Source organism: Sus scrofa, chromosome 16 (assembly GCF_000003025.6).
Source record: "Sus scrofa isolate TJ Tabasco breed Duroc chromosome 16, Sscrofa11.1, whole genome shotgun sequence".
NCBI classification, from domain to species: Eukaryota; Metazoa; Chordata; class Mammalia; order Artiodactyla; family Suidae; genus Sus; species Sus scrofa.
Window position 1 is genome coordinate 53,293,470 of NC_010458.4, and position 16,778 is coordinate 53,310,247.

The following is a 16,778-nucleotide window of genomic DNA, read 5'->3' on the forward strand; positions in this document are numbered from 1 at the left end:
CATATGGAGTTTTTAGACTGATGGATAGGTCCCACACATAGCTTAAGGATTACAAACTCAAATGCTAATAGTAGTTGGAAGGTAGTTTGGATGAGTTTGGGGATGGGTATACAACCACAGAGAGTGGTGGGGACTGAGAACTGAAGAGCTATTGACCCATGAAAGCCTGGTGAGTACACATCTTCAGATTTTTCAAGAGAGGCTATAATTAAGAGATAGTTATGTCCTGATTCTTTTTTTTTTTTGGTCTTTTTAGGGCCACGCTGGCAGCATAATGGAGGTTCCCAGGCTAGGGGTCAAATACTAGCTAGCCTACACCACAGCCACAGCAATGCCAAGTCCTTAACCCACTGATCGAGGCTAGGGATCGAACCTGCATCCTCATGGATGCTAGTCAGATTCGTTTCCACTGAGCCACGACGGGAACTCTGGTCATGTCCTGATTCTTAGCTGTTACCCATGAATTTAACATTTATACATACAACACGGGCCAAATGTAAAATTCCTGCTTATAGAATGTTGTGAATTGCTGGTCTTAAATTCTACATTGGCAAATCTTTCCAAGGTGTGTGGATGTGTCTAAGACACTGGAAGTTAACAGGAGGAAGCTCTTAACTAATGCCATTTGAATGGCAGGGGACAAGGAGGGGTTGCAGGGAAGGTTTCAAGGGGAGGTGATAACTTATTTGAGTCTTTGAGGAAGAGTCTGCATATGCAAAGATGCAGAAGGTTAATGACCCTGGAATTGAAACTTGTAACAGAGCTGACCTCTCACAGAGAAAAATAAGAAAAGGAGGATCAAGAGAATCATGTCTATTTGGAAAGCTTCCAAGATAACCTGCCCTTTAGAAGCCATGACTCTGGAAGGAAGAAAAGCTCATTAAGGTGAGCCTGCAATCCATGATGCTTTTTTTTAAATTAAAAAAATTAAAGTATAGTTGACTTACAATGTTGTGGCAATTTCTGCTGTAAGCTTAGTGAAAAAGTGGATTTTAAGTGGCATGGGTGATGAGATTGAGAAACTGAGCAAAAAGGCTCTACTAGGCAAAGAACATGAACAGAATTCTCAGCAATCTGGGAAGACACAAAGTGGATCAGTGCCACAAAGACATTCAGGACTTGAAGGGCCCAGAGTGGAGGGGCCAGAGGAGTGAGCCTGACAGCCTGAGCTGCTTATTCTCTCAAAGCTTTTGCTAATTCCTTAGTGACAGAGGTCAAGAAAAACAGCAAAAGCCACAGCCAAAATGTGATAGAACCAAATGGAGCTTTTGATGAGCTCACAGTGTTGAGAGGCAACTGTTGGGCTTCCAGGTCTTCTTAGGAGAAGGGTTCCTAACAAACACCAAGGCTTTCAGTTTGACCCCTAAAGGACTACATTCTAGGAGTAAGAACAAGTTAGAAACAGATCAGGCCTTATGAGGATTGAAATCCAGCCTTAACGTGTCTCAATCCCTATTTGGATTAAGTTTATCTGCCCCTACTCTATTACTTTCTAGAAGCTGAAGACTCAGCTATATAGTTTACAGTTTTTTTATTCTAATGTCTACGTTTCATTGAAAACTTGCCAGATATGTTAAGAAATGGGCCCAAAAGGAAAAAGATAGAATACAGTAATATAGTAATAGATTTATGGAATCTAGATATTACCTATCAAGCATGGGCTTTAAAATGATGAAATATTTTAAATGAAATAATGAAATATTCTCAAGAAAATAGATTAAAAGATGGAGAGTTCCACCAGAGAGACAGAATACATATGAGAAAATAAGTTTAAAATTCTAGAATTGAAATATGTATTATCCAAAATTAACAACTAAATAGATCAACTTAACAGTAGGTTAGCATAGTAAAAGAGAAAATGATTTGGTAGACAGGTCAAGAGAAAAATATACCAACTGATGCACAGAGAGAAAAAAATGGAAATACAGATAACAACATAAGACATGATGAAAGGTTCTAACATATGTATAATTAAAGTTCCCAAAGAAGGAGATAAAGAATGATGCTGAAGCAATTCTGAAGAGACAATAAATGATAATTTTAAAAATGAGGCCAAAAAAAAAAAAATCAAGCCAAAGATTCAAGAAGCACTACAAACCTCAAGCAGATAGACACAGAGAAAATGACATCTAGGAACATATCAATAAAACTGCTGAAATACAAAGACACAGAAAATCTTCATTACAAGAGAACAATCTTTAGGTTATAACCAAACCCTAACTAAATGCTGCTTGCAAGCATAAGGGCACAGCAAAGGCAAAAGTGAAAGAATAAAAAAGGATACAGGATGCAAACACAAATCAAGAAATGCTTGCATGGCTATTTTACTATGAGATAAGGCAAGAAGTTTTGCTGGAAAGAGGGAGTTTTCATAATGAAAGGGGCAGACATAAAAATTCTAAATTAGTATGCAATAATAATATAGCCTTGAAGTACATTCAAAGCAAAGGCTGACAGACCAAAAAGGAGAAATAGCAAATTCACAATCAGAGTTGGAGATTTAAAAACACCTCTCTCAGTAACTGATAAAACAAAAGATGAATAAAGGGTATAGAAGATATGAGCAATGTGATAAACTTGGCCTCATCAACACACATAGATCTTTTTACCCAACAGTCAAAGACTACTACACATCCTTGTCAAGTACACATAGAACACTTACCAAAACTGACCATTTGGCTCCTAAAGCCAATCTCAACAAAGTTCAAAGAACTGAAATCATTCAGAATGCTTTCTGTCCAAAGTGAAATTAAACAAAAAATCAAGAGCAAAAAGAAAACAAGAAAACTTCCAAATGTTTGGAAATCAAGCCATATGATTTTAATTCCTAAGTGTCTCATGTATCAAAGAAGAAATCTCATAGAAATCAGAAAGTATTTTGAACCAAATGATAATGACATATCAAAACTTGTGGGATGCCATTAAAACTGTACCCAGAGGGAAATCTAAAAGAGCATGACATACTCGAGCTGCAAATAATTTATGTGACAGTGTGCGCAAAATTGAATGCTGAGCTATCTCTTGATATCATATTTCTAGTGTTTCTGGTGGTTCACTTTTAATGTTGCCTAAACTATGTTGGTTACATTAGAGACTATATTAGTGATGACATGTAATTTTTTTCTCTCCCCTAAACATGGTTTGTCTGTTTATTCCGGATAAGTTTAGCACCAGCTTTTGATTGACAACTTATCCCAGTGTAATCAGGGGTGAAAATCCTTGTTGGTGCCTGAATGGAGCAGAGGAGAAAATAAGTTCTATTTGGTCCTTAAGCGTAATCCTAGAGGCTGAGATTCTTACAGCAAAGGCTTGGAGGTGAGTCATAAACTCAAGCAGACACACACAGCACACAACTCATCAGCTCTGAATTTTATAAACTTAACGATGAGTCCCAGGAGTGCTGAGCTGAGCCTTGATAAAGATTTTTCTGAGCATTCCAGACATCTTTTTTCAGTCTTCTTGGTTCAATAAAACTCAAATCATGTTTTGCTCCAAGCGTTTGTTCTCTTAATCTTGAAACCCTCCTGCCCCTTTTAAGCAAAATTGAATTTATACATTTCTCATTCATTTACACCTCAGTCCTGAAAATGTTCTGAAAAAAACAGAGTCCTACCAAAAAAAAAAAAAAAAAAAAAAAAGAAAAAAGGAAAATCTTTGAGTTTTGCTACTATCTATCTATCTGCTACTTCCATTAGATAGAATGTTTTCTGGATGAAATGTCCTAAAAATTCTTCCATATCTATAGTATATTTCACTTCTCTGACCTTTCTCCTCAAATGGGGGTGTTTTTGAGGGTGGCCTTCAACACACTGGGTGGGGGTGTGGAAGGGGCATATCAGATGCACCTTGCAATTTCTTGGGAGGGTTGTGGTGGTAGAAATTGTCAGGAATGTAATACAATTATTAAAAGTCCATAAAGTCACTGCACAGATGGTGACATAAGTCACAATTCTGTTGGCTGTGTGATGGTGTAACAGTCACACATTTTCCATCAAGAAAAAAACCAAGAAACCCCTGGTAAAGAAATGATTCATCCAGACCCAGAGTTGGCAGGAAAAGGAGCCCTAAACAGTGTTTCAGGACAAGGAGCAAGGCCACATACATTAGAGACTCTTGTGTCCCCTCATCTCCAAAGCAACATTTCTGTCCTGCTAAGCCCCTGGCCAGGCTTCAGAGCAGAAATTAATGTCAGGTTCACTGCAGTGTCTCAGCCACAGGCAAACATCTCTAGATAACGTTTTAAGTGGACCTCTTTGTCTGGAAAAACTGTCCCAGGATGAAACTTTTGATGATTTACTTAGGTAGCTCTAGCAGTTTCTACAGCTCTAGGAGGGAATCAGTTATATCCTGCCACCAGCTAGTATTCAGGAAGCAGTGGGGAAACCTCCTGCCGTTTCTCCTTTGGTCTCAGTTGGACATTGCTCTGAAGTTCTAGCACATGGAGACAGCCAGTTAATGAGTGGTTAATGAGCAGCTGCCCTGCTTTGGGGACAGAGGATATGCTACCCGGGATGAGTGGGTCTAGAATATATCTGCAGAAAATCAGAGGACTACATGGTGGAATATATTATGTATATATTTTACAGTTGCACCTGAGGCATATGGAAGTTCCCAGGCTAGGGGTCGAATCAGAGCTGCAGCCGAGGCCACAGCCACAGCCACAGCCACGGCAACACTGGATCTGAGCTGCATCTGCAACCTACACAGCAGCTTGTGGCAACACTGGATCCTTAACCACTGAGCGAGGGCAGGCATCCAACCAGCATCCTCACAGAGACAATGTCAGGTCCTTAACCCACTGAGACACAATGGGAACTCTCATGGTTGGATTTTGTTACTTCCCTTGACCGAGAGGCAAAAATGTTTTATTGCAAGTGAGGAGAAGGAAAAAATAGTATCCGGGGGAAAAGGATGCTTTTAGTTTAAAGATGGAAAAACGAGGGTGCGGCAAGAGGCTGAAGGAATTACTCAAAGGAAAAGTAAAATTGCCACATGAATAAGACATCTCAGTTTGGCATAGAATTTTCTCTTCCATGGGAACTCACTGGATCAAGGTCAGGCTAAGGTGTCAAAGGCCTTTCAGTCTGATTTTTTTGAAGAGTAGGTCACTGCCATCCAGATAACTTGACAACTTGCTGAGTGGTGGCTTCCAAGCAGAGGGCTTGCTTTGATGGGCTGGTAAATGTTTAACAACTGGCTCTTGGGGGAGGGGCGGAGCGAAGCATGCTTGATACCGTTTTCTAACTGCCTTGGTATAAATATTCCCACCATAGCCTACTTCAGACTATCAACATGAAGTCATTGAATACAGGTTTGGAAAGTGAAGCTCATGATCCACCAGTATGACCTGACTCCATCACGTTATTGCTGCTATTTCAGGAGAGTGAGCGTCTGCTTAACTATCCCAAACTGGTGTGCCAAAGACCTGAAAACCAATGCAATACTCGAAAAGTACTCCATTTCATAGAATAGGTTTAGCCCCTGTAATCCAACCAAATAAACCCTTTCTTTGTGGTTGGTGGGAAAATAAACTTCTGTACACCACTGCAGAATCATCACAAGCAGGGAAACAATGGAGACTGGCCAAGTAAGCTTTTGCTGGAATTCAGTATTAATGTATCCTCAGAGTAAGGGCCTGTCTTGGTGAGCTCAGAGAGCATGGTAATAGTTTTAGAATTGATCTAATCATTTCACTGCCCCTAGGAGGCATGTGGTCATTAGACTAATTTGAGTTATAATCATACCTGTCTTGTAGCTGTGAATCCAAATGAGATAAGACATGTAAAGTGCTCCCTGCATACAGTAGGTGCACAAAAATGTCTTTCCCACCTTCTCGTGGATTAAGCTTGGGATTTTAAGGGTCATTCTCAATAGCAGAATTCAATAATCATTCTGTTAGACACTTCCTAGGTCACGATAACACCTCTTCTGATGGATCTAGTTAATTACATGTGCTTCTCTTCAAAACTGGAAGATTTTCTTGTTCAGTGATTTCCTCCGTCAGAGAGGCACCCAGTTGCCAGTTCAGGTTGGACGTTAAATAGCCAAAGTGGATATTATCATTCGATATTAACTGCCACGGACATAAGCAAACGCAAGACTCTGGATGAAAGAGCATCAAGCACATCCGTCTGCAGACCGCCGTGGCACAGGCCAGAGTTTCTGGGGGTGGCGGGCACCAGAAACACAGGACCTGGCGTGTTAGTAAATAGACATAATAACTGCCGGTCATTGAGAAAATTTCCTGCCTCTTCTCCCCTACCGTTATTACATGGCTCTATGTCCTCTGCCCTTAATAATCCAGACAGTCACTGAGTGCATTGTTTTGGTCCATTTCCTAACTGGAGAAGGGAACTGGATGTTACCCTCAACTGGAACGCGAGCTGCCAAGTGCAAGGACTGCAGCCAGGTCGTCTGAGAATGTCTGTCTGCCTGCCCAGAGGCAGGGAGAAGATGGCAGAGTGTCATCTCCAGGACTCAGCTCGGAAGCCTCTTAACTGTGCACTTAATAAATGAAGCCTTGGCAGACACACCTTGAATTATTAATGAAGTTATTCAGCTTTGATTGTTTCCTTCTTTGGGGGAAAGGTTATTCACTCAAATGCCTTTGATTAGACTATGCAATACATCACAATTGGGCCTATTTTATGTGCAACTTTATGGTGATAATAGTTCTGTCTCATTTAGAAGCAAATCAGACATTATGAACTTCGTGATTTATTAATGTATTGATTTCTATAAATGTCAGTGCATCTCACATCCCGTCAGAGAGCTCGAGAACAATCAGTGCAGGGCCAATAAAAATGTAAAATGAAACCATCATAAAAAAGGAAAGACTGCCTGTTAAAAAGCTCTGTTGCCTCTCTGAATTGTTTCAGCGTCCAGCTCATTACCATGAAGGCACCACCCTCCCCCGCCTTGTCCCACAGGAAACAGCCTGCACAAGGCTGTCTGGGAAAGCTCTGTCTGGTTGTCTGTTCTGTGCAGACTGAAATAAAAGACAAGACAGAACGTTAAGTCGGACCTCGAGGGTACCCTGGAGTCTGTGCCCAGACTTCTCATTCTGAAGAATAAGGCGTGCCTCTCCATCAGCTTCGCCCCACTATGACCCATCACCTCCCTGTTGAATCTTCTCAGTCAAGCCCAGATTCCCCAGCTGGCATGGAATGGTCTATCCTGGGGGCCCCGTTTACTGTTCCAGAACACTTCCCCACAACTCCGGGGCATGCATCTTTTGCAATAGCCGCAGAGTCTCCTGGTATGTAGACCCTTGCCTCTGCCAGAGCATGTGATCTGCTGACCCCAGTCAGCCACCCTTGAAACCTGGCTAAGAGCCATCTCTTCTGGGCAACTCTCTAAGACCACCGCACAGAAAGCATCCTGTTCTCTCTGTCCAAACTCCCGGAGCACTTGCCTCTTAACAGTCCCCCAGTAGGTATCGGTATCTACCTTTGGGGGTTGCAGCTTTCATTTACAGAAGTGGGGTGAGGTGGAGTGTGGGTAGGGAGGCTGTCTGGTTCCCACTTTTGTTTTATTCTCATTCACTTCATTCCACTCCCTCGGGATGTCTAGTAACTGCTTTGCACATAGTAGGTGCATAGAAAGCACTCATTGTTTGTTAAAAGAATGTAGAGCTATTAGGAGCTGAATGGGAATTACATTGAAGCCCAAGGCAGCAGCCAAGAGACTATCTGGAAAGCATTTGGCTTAGTGGCTAATTCCATCATTTGAGAGTTCGGTTCAGAAATCACCATCTGGCAGTCCACAGAGTATAGATGTTATCTCATGTCTTTTGAGTATGAGTTTTGCCAACATGTATTTCACATAAAATATGGACTTTTGGCTTCTCTTCAGAAAACTGAAGTTACAGCCATGCAGGCATGCATTATCACACAGCACAATTGGCTGGGGCAGAGGAGCAGCTCCTCACTTTAGACAGAGTGTGTGTACTCTAATAAACCACAGACCCCACTACTCCCTATTTTCTCTCCAACACTAAGCCCAAGGGAGGGTTGTTTTCTCTTGTCACTCATTTACATTACTTGCTGAAGTCTGTGATCTCTGTTTAACAGCCCACTCCCCTCCTACTCCATACCATATTATTCCAAGTGACTTTTATGTGTTTTGTGATAATCCAGAAACATGACCGAGTTTTATTTTGGGGGGTTCCAAGCAACCTGGAGAAATAAGAGTGCCCTGTGATTATAGGGGACCTAGAGGATTCAGGCTGTGTCCTGAGATGATGCTTCTGTGCTACTAACATCACATGGGTCAAGACTGGGTTTGACTTGCAGGTTCTGCTTCAGTGTATTTTAGTAGCCTTCTATTTTATGGAGCACTTTCATATTGCTAGCTCCTGTGAGATATGTGTTATATCATTCCCATTTTACAGAGGAGAAAACAGATTCAGAGAAGAAAGAGGAAATATTATCATTCCCTTTTTACTAGGAAAAATGGCATCAGAGATCTTATGAGACATCCCTGAGGTCACAAAGATGGTGAGCAGGAGAGCAAAGACTAATCTCATCATCTGATTGACAGATACCTTCTGGCATAAGGGACCATCCTAGGGGTCACTCCTAGGCCTACCCCTATGTCTTTGTGGTTGTTTCTCTGTCTCAGCAAGTTGGGACCACCTGCCTCTACCCAAGCTTCTCACATTTTCTGTGCTTGAGAACTTGTAGATCCCAGTCTGTGGCAGGAGTGGAGACAACAAACAGTTTCAGGGGTTGCCTCCTCACCTCTTCCCATGTCCCCAGCTCTTGCCATCCATTTAGCGTTCCAAATTTTGTTTCCCTCTTCTGAGCCAAAGAACAGCCTTCAGTCTGGGTGACAAGTTGTAGAAGTCACTGAGAATAAAAGTTACGGAGAGGTACTTTTATCCTGCCCTCTAACTTCACAGATATGACTCCTGGGGCCCAGAGAGGAAACTGGACTTGTCCAAGGTCACTCATTGGATCCCTGGCAGGGCAGGATTAAACTCAGGTCAGTCCTGGCAATTGCACTGTTCTTTTCCTAGCATCATTCCCTCATTCAACAAATAATTACTGAGTGCCTACTAGATGCCAGCCACTCTTCTAGGCACTGGGGATAAGGCAGTAAACAAAAGGTGGTAAACAGAGCAGTGAACAGAGGTGATGATGTGTCCCATGAATAAAAATAAAGCAGGATTACAGGACTAAGGAAGAACGGGTCATGGGAGGCACTTTTTTATACAGAGTGGTCAGGAAAGGCGGCAGCACAACTGGGCATCGGTAAGTGGGGACAGTGATGAGCTTTGCAGTCAAAATGGTCAGGCTTGAGTCCCAGCTCTGTGGCTTAACAGCTGATGAGCCTGAGCAAGTTACTTCCATCCTCCGAGACTCACATAAAATGGGCACAGTAACACTCATCTCCCAGTCTGTTGGGATCACAGGAACCACTGCATAGAGAGTGCCTGGTTTGTAGAAGGCACGCAAAAAGTTTCCTCCTTACTTAGTGTAGGGGGCTCAGCTTTCTAATAGGTATCTTTGCTTGGTTATGAGTGGGGACAACCTCCAAAGAGCCCCATAACACTCCATCAGCCAGGGTGGCCAGCTGGAAGACTTTTGTAGTTTAAGAGGATGAAGGAGCCAGGATTAATTATCTGAGTTAGTCTGTGAATGCATTAGTGGGGCCCAGGGCTCTGAAACTATTTAATCTGAGGAGTGGTGGGTAGCAACTGCTAAGCTTGGAGTGATGCTTTGAGGAAACCTTCCAGATTGGAGCTCTGGCTTGGAATCCACAGCCCTTCTGAGAGAAACAGTATTTCTCATCATAAGACAGATGTCTCATCGTGGCTTATCATAAAGCTTAAGTTGGATCGAAGGAGTCTTTGAAAATTAAATCTCAAATACCAGAAACCCAAACAGGTTCCACTCTTGTTTTCTCTGTGAAGCCTTCCCAGGCCTCCCAGGCTGCATCTCAAGTCCTGAAATGTTCTGTCTGTAATGATCACTTCAATGGGATTATGGGTTTGGGTAACTGAGGCACCCTTTCCTTTTCACCTTCTAGCTTTCTTTACTGTTTGAAAGAGTTTTAAGCTATATGTATGGATTGCTTTCATAATTTTAATGTTTTGGTTAAAAATATTACATTTTGAGGAGGATAATGGTAAGTAGATGCCATTTGTTTCACTGGGAAGCTGGTCCTGCTTAAGTCTGGGCTAGTGCACATTGGTGGTTTAGTTGGGTTTGTTGTGATGTTACGTCTGTGAATCAAATTTTTTCAAATAAAACATGACATTGTGGTGATCATTCGTGCTCTTCACAAACTATTTCTGCTTCTCATTCCAGGCACACATTTGGATGCACTTCCAGCTCCTTTGAAGTAGGTATGATCACGTGACCAACACTGACCAATAACATGGGAACAGGAGTGTGATGTGTGTCCCAGGGTGGAGGTAGTAATTAAGCAAATGATTTCTGAATTACAACCGAGCAAAGTGCTATGGAGGAAAGGTATGAAATGCCATGGGAACTTAAACGGCAAGGCCTAGCCTTAACCACGGGGCTTCTCTGTCACAGTCCAGAAGGACGAGAAGGGGATGGCCCAAGGGGAGACTGAGGGCAGAGGGAAGTAACAGCCTCTCCAAGGACTCTGCAGTGGGGAGAAGAGAAGCCTGCTCTAGGAGATGAGAGAAAGCCCCCCAATGTGTCTGGAAGCTGGGACATGGTGAATAAAGGACAGAGAAGTGGGAGGCGGGCGTGAGCCATATTGTGCTGGGCTTTGGGATCTGTGTTAACAGTTTTAGGAATGGCAAAAGCAAAACAAGTACAGTACAGAGGGTTTTATTTTTTTTAAGAAGCCAGTGTAGAGTTATGAGTTATTCAGTGAGGGCTGACATTAATCATAAGAGGACTGAGACATCTTCGGCCCCTCCCACTTGCTGGGACTTCAGCGAGCAAGGCTTTGCAGCACAATTCGCAGGCCGATGGTTTTGTACCCTTCCTCTCCTTGCTGGCTCATTGCAATGAGAGCCTCTGTTAATCAAATAGGTCTGAGACCTTGGACTTGGTCTCAGTTCTTTGCAAGTGAGGGAAAAGGAGGAAAGTCTGTTTCTCCTTATCAGTTAATAAAACCTACAGTTTGAGGTATTTGAATTCGCAGCTCAGATGCCAAGGGACCTGGTAATTCCTATTTAGAATGCCAAAGGCTGAGTCAGGCTTGGCTGGAGATCTGACTCCATGGTATCAAGAATACTACAAAGCTGCAGAAAATCTCCTAGGACTGTAAGACTTTTTTCTAGCTAATCAGTAATTTCCTTCTTCTTCTTTTTTTTGGCTGCACCCTCAGCATACAAAAGTTCCTGGGCCAGGGATCAAACCCACACCAGAGCAGTGACAACACTGAGCCTTAACCCACTGAGCCAGCAGGAAATAAGAATTTCCTTCCTTATTCTTATTTTAGTTAGTCCATGACCCTGCAGGGGGAAAGCAGGTCCTGGTAGCTGTAATTAAAAGAGGGAGATTAAATATGCAAAAGAGACGTGATCATTATTGAAGCAAAGTCTAGGAAGGTAGGAAACAATGGGACCTGGATTAAGAATGTGGGTAACCTTGTAGGTATTTTAGGTTCTTTCTCATAAATATTCTAGAAGTGGGAAAAAGCAGGTTTGGTAAAAGAGAAGATTTCTATCTGTCTGTCTGTCTCTCTCTTTCTAGGACATTACACATAAAAATTTTTAGCAGTGGTTATCGTGAAAGTTGGGGTTTGGGTGGATGTTCCATGTGTATTTTCTGAACTTTCTGCAATGAGCAAGTATGAATTTCTAAAAAGAAAAAATCCAGAAAGGTTAAAGTCGACTTAAAGAACAAACGTGGTGTACCTCAGAAGCCCTGGTGCTGGGGGTTGGGGTGGGAGGACCCCAGAGATTAGTGCTGAGATAGGGACTCTTATTTGCAGAGGAGCCTGGGAAGCCAGGCAGTGAGGATGGAGTGCCTCTGGTTTGGGGAAACTCTGTGTAGTCTCGGCAGTGTTATATTTATCAGTCTTGGTTTCAGTGCTGGTTAGTGGTGGGAACAATCCCTGCTTTTTAGAGATTTCACTGAGTTAATGAATGAAGGTGCCACTGGCATGGAGTACAGGTTCAGCAGGTATTAAACAATTCCTGGTCACTCTGCCCTGACCTCTGAAGAAGAAAGACACAGCCTGGGGTAGAGGCAGTGGTTTGGACAGGATGCTGTCCAGTCTGCAGGAGGCATTTTTCAGACATTGGGGGATGGGAGTTGGGGGGAGGGTCTTCCATTTATAAGAATAGTGACTGACATTTCAGAAGCATTTCCTAGGTAGTGGGGTTGGCATCTAGTGCTTCATGTGCACTATCTCACATAACCCTCCCCAAACCCTGTAAGCTCCACACTGATATACCTTTTGAGACAATGAACCTGAGACTCAGAGATGTAAGGTAATCTGCCCAAGGCCACACAGTAAATGAAAGACTTGACACTCAAATCCAGGTCTGCTTGATGCCAAGACTGTGTTCGTAACTGCTGTGATATATTGCACTAGCTTTATAGCTGTATTACACTGGGTTAAAATTCAAGCTTTGCCACTTGGATGGGATCTAAGCCATGTCTCAGGGTCCTTCCTCCTGGGGGCCAAATGTGACAAGGCATGTGAAAGACCTGTGCCTGCCGCCCAGCAGTGCTTGTCATGTGGTGGCTCCCTTGCTCTCACATCTGGGTCCCCAAGAGGACATTCCCACAGTTTTTCAGTCTTCTGAGGAAGTTTCTCAAAGCAACGCTGCTGAAAAAGCAATTTTTTGCTGTAGCTGTGTGGATAGATTTTTAATATTTAATTAGAGAGACCTTCAGCTTGGAGAGAGGGCAGGACTTGTTATTAAATCCCCGCTGCTTGGTCTCCCTCACTTGCCCGTGGGATTATTCATTCATTTTCAGTCACACAATTTAATATTGCAACAGCTAATGGGGAGATGTTGATAATTTGTAAAACTGGTTGGTCCCGAGGCCACTGGAGAAGCTCTACGCCTAAGCCTGATGTGGGGCTAAGGCAGATTCTCGAGAGAGTGCGCTCCCGAGAGCTTTGTGTTTATTATCTGCAAACCTTCCTGCGTGCCTTCTGAGATGCCATGTTGGGAGCCATTAAGATTAGAAAGATGTTCACTTCATATTTGCATCCTCAAGGAGTTAGGACCTGGGGATTCCTGCATACATTAAAGAGTTTTTCTGGTAAAATTCTTAGCTGGGATTTGTTTTAATCAGATACATTAAGACACACAGACATGAACAGACTTGTTATGAAGGAAGAAGTTTTACTCACAGATCCCCAGACACAGAAGTTACCTTGTGTCGATGCAGGGCCATACAGGGAAGCACCAGGGTCGGTCAGGAGGCAGAGATGGATGAGAGGGGAAAGCATGGCTCAGAGATTTTGTTGGGGATTTTTGTGGGACGGAATGGGAAAGGAAGGGTGGGTTTGCTGGGTAAGCTTATGATTGGAAATTTTAGGAGTTCCTATTGTGGCTTAGTGGGTTAAGAACCCGACTAGTATCCATTAAGATGCGGATTTGATCCCTGGCTTCGCTCAGTGCATTAAGGATCTGGCATTGCTGCCAAGCTGTGGCATATGTTGCAGATGAGGCTCGGATCCCACAATGTTGTGACTATGGCGTAGGCTGGTGACTGTAGCTCTGATTTGACCCCTAGCCCAGGATCTTCCATATGCCATGGGTGTGGTCCTAAAAAGACAAAAACAAAAAACAAAAAAAATTGGAAAGTTTGAATATCTGGCCACAGGAGTAGTCCCTACTTGTCTGACAGGCCCTGGGGAGATTTAGGGCAGAGGGAATATTGGCTTGGGGTGTGGGAGTTAGATAAAGAAGATGGTTGGGTTCTAGGCTCTGGATTGGTTGGCTTGCATACAAAGGCACACTTGCAAGGTAGTCATTTACTAACCCTAGGAATGAGCTAGCTATCTAGAAGGGCACTGTCTCCATGATGAAGGCCCCAAATGCCAGAGCCTCAAGAGTACAGAAAATAAGAAAATAAAAGTCAATGGAGTTTGGTTCTGCAGTTAGATAGACAGGTGTGAAAAATGCCTACCAGATAGACAGGTGTGAAAAATGCCTACCTTGACTTTCCTAGCTGGGGCATTGCATGAACATCCCTGGGACTCAATTTCACATATTCAGTATCACCTCCAAGGATGACTGCAAAGCTCCAGCTTTCAGCCTCTAGGGTCAACCTTCCCATTGGATTCTCTGCATGAACAGGCAGAAGAACCTTTGTCCAACAGTCATTCAGAGAGCACATAATTATGGAGTATCTACAATGTTCCAGGCACTTTGGCAAGCAGTGTGTTTACAATGGTGATGTGGTTTTTGTCCCCAGTGAAGTTATGGTTTGGTGCATGAGAGACTTAACCTCAGAATCACAGGCACAAATATAAAATTATAACTGATGAGTGCTGCGAGGGGGAGCTTTTGGTGCTATGGGGTGTCAGGGGGCTGTGGTTAGTATAGGCAGCCAGGGAAGATTTCCCTGAGGGAGTGATGGCGCATATGAAATCTAAAGGCATGGTGCTCCCTAGATGGGAAGGTAGGAGCGTGTGTATGGGCGTGTGTGTGTGTGTGAGAGAGAGCGAATCAGAGATAGAGTCAGAGTCACAGAGAGACATTCTAAGTGAGGAGGGAAGATGGAGTGGAGCTTTTCAGGAGCCTCCTGTGTAGAGGCTCTGGGGAAGGAGGAGAAAACAAGATGTTCACAGGAAATACATCTGACTATGTCCCCAGCTTTAGAAGCTTCAGCGGCTTCCCGCTGCGTGTGCAGGAGAAAGGCCATGCTCTTTAATGAGGCAGTTGGGGCCCTTTATGATCTGCTCCCTTCTTAGCTTAGGTTTTGTCTGTTGCTTCTCTGCTACCCACTGTCACCCTGCTACATAAACCTTCACTCTCTAGAACATGACTTCCTGGGTGACATTTCCATACCTTTGCATGTGCTTCTGCCTCCATCTGGTGCCTGATTTCCTTTTCTCACTGCTGGGTTATTTCCTGAGTCTCCTTCGGATCTATCCCATTGCACCGCACAGCTCCAGGGGACACTGTTTAGACTACAGTGTGAATGGTGCTTGTTGGAGTTGTGCAGCTCTGTAGAAAATGTCACCTCCAGGGCTGCTTCCTCTGAAATAGAAGTTTTTCTGTCTTTTCCAGATAATCAGTATGACAAGATCCTCCTCCTGCAGCATCCATCACATGGCATGGTAAATACAGAAAGGCTTTTCTGTCTCTCTTGACCATGGGCTCCTCGAGGGTATGGCAGGTTCAGGCAATCAGTTAACAAATATGTATCGAGCTCCTATTTTGTGCCAAGTACTGTTCCAGGCACTGGCAACATGGTCACAAATAAGTCAGACAAGTGCTCTGTTTGTTGGGACGGAGCTGTTAACCAAATTACCACTCAAGTGAATTGTATAATTATGCAATTATGAATTGTTTTAGGTGCTGTGATGGAAAAGAGTGGAAGAACATGAGTCAGAAAAAATCAGAAGGAACATAATTTAAGTTTGAATGAAGGAGAGTCTGAAGACATATAAGCTGAAGGGGAAAGGTAAGAAAGAGTGGTAGGAGAAGAGTTTCGGGGAGAGGGAACAGCAGCATGTGTGAGGATTATGAGAGGAGAACGACCTTGGGCTTTTGAGGAACTAAGTGGAGGCCAAGTGGTGGAGCGGAATGACAGAGGGAAGAAGTGGTATCAGTTAAGACGGCAGTTGGTCAAATCAGCCAACTTCAGTATTTTATCTTTAAAGCAGTGGGAAGCAGAGTTAGCAAGTTTATAATTGCCCTAAACTGACCTAATTAAACTTAAAAGCCTTCTCTCTGCAGCAAGAGAAACCATCCACAAAATGAAAAGACAGCTTACTGAATGGGAGAAAATATTTGCAAATGCTATATGACAGATAAGGGATGGATATCCAATATAGCTAAACAGCTTACACAACTCAACATCAAAAATGTAAACAACCTGATTTTAAAATGGGCAGAAGAACTGAATAAATGTTTTTCCAAAGAGAAAATGCAGATGACTAACAGGCACGTGGAAAGATCCTCAACATTGCTAATCATCAGGGAAATGTAAATCAAAATTACAGCGAGATATCACTTCACACCTGTGAGGACGGCTATCATCAAAAAGAATGCAAATAACAAATGCTGGTGCAGATGTGGAGAAAAGGGAACCCTGCTACACTGTTAGTGGGAATGTAAATTGGTGCAGCCACCCACTGTGGAGAACAGTATGGAGGTTTCTTAAAAAAACTAAAAACAGAACATGACTCAACAATTCCAATCCTGGGTATATATCTGAAAAAAACAAAGATACTAATTTGAAAAGATATATGCAACCCCAGTGTTCATAGTAGCATTATTTACAGTTGCCAAAATACGGAAGTAACATAAGTGCCTATCAACAGATGCCAATCTGTGCCGATCAAGCAGATGTGGTGTGTGGAATACCACTCAGTCATCAAAGTGAACAAAAATTTTCCTTTTGCATCAACATGGAGGGACTTGTAGGGCATTGTACTCAGTGAAATAAGTCAGACAGAGAAAGGAAATGCTGTATGATATTACTTATATGTGGAAAAAAGAGGAGAAACTAGTGAACATGACAAAAAAGAAGCAGGCTCACAGATATGGAGAACAAACTAGTGGTTACCAGTAGAGAAAGGAGGGGGAAGCTGGGGTGGGGGAGTGGGAAGTACAAACTATTGGGTGTAAGTTAGGCTACAAGGATGTACAACAT

The 16,778-nt window shown here is 43.0% G+C and overlaps 1 protein-coding gene and 1 long non-coding RNA gene across 14 annotated transcripts in view; one reads left to right on the top strand and one right to left on the bottom strand.

Annotated features, from left to right (window-relative positions):
- KCNIP1 (potassium voltage-gated channel interacting protein 1) overlaps positions 1-16,778 on the bottom strand; it is a 422,323-nt gene that overhangs the window by 20,818 nt on the left and 384,727 nt on the right. The gene's annotated exons all lie outside the window — the stretch shown is intronic.
- LOC102158145 overlaps positions 1-16,778 on the top strand; it is a 49,147-nt gene that overhangs the window by 14,249 nt on the left and 18,120 nt on the right. Inside the window, exons 4-8 of one of the 7 annotated variants that reach the window (XR_002339728.1) lie at positions 762-885; positions 3,164-8,985; positions 10,314-10,351; positions 15,188-15,237; positions 15,476-16,200. This is a non-coding gene — a long non-coding RNA (uncharacterized LOC102158145). Of the gene's footprint in view, positions 1-761; positions 8,986-10,313; positions 10,352-15,187; positions 15,238-15,475; positions 16,201-16,778 lie in introns of those variants that run through there. The other 6 variants (XR_002339729.1, XR_002339726.1, XR_002339727.1 and 3 more) reach the window with 6 other exon arrangements.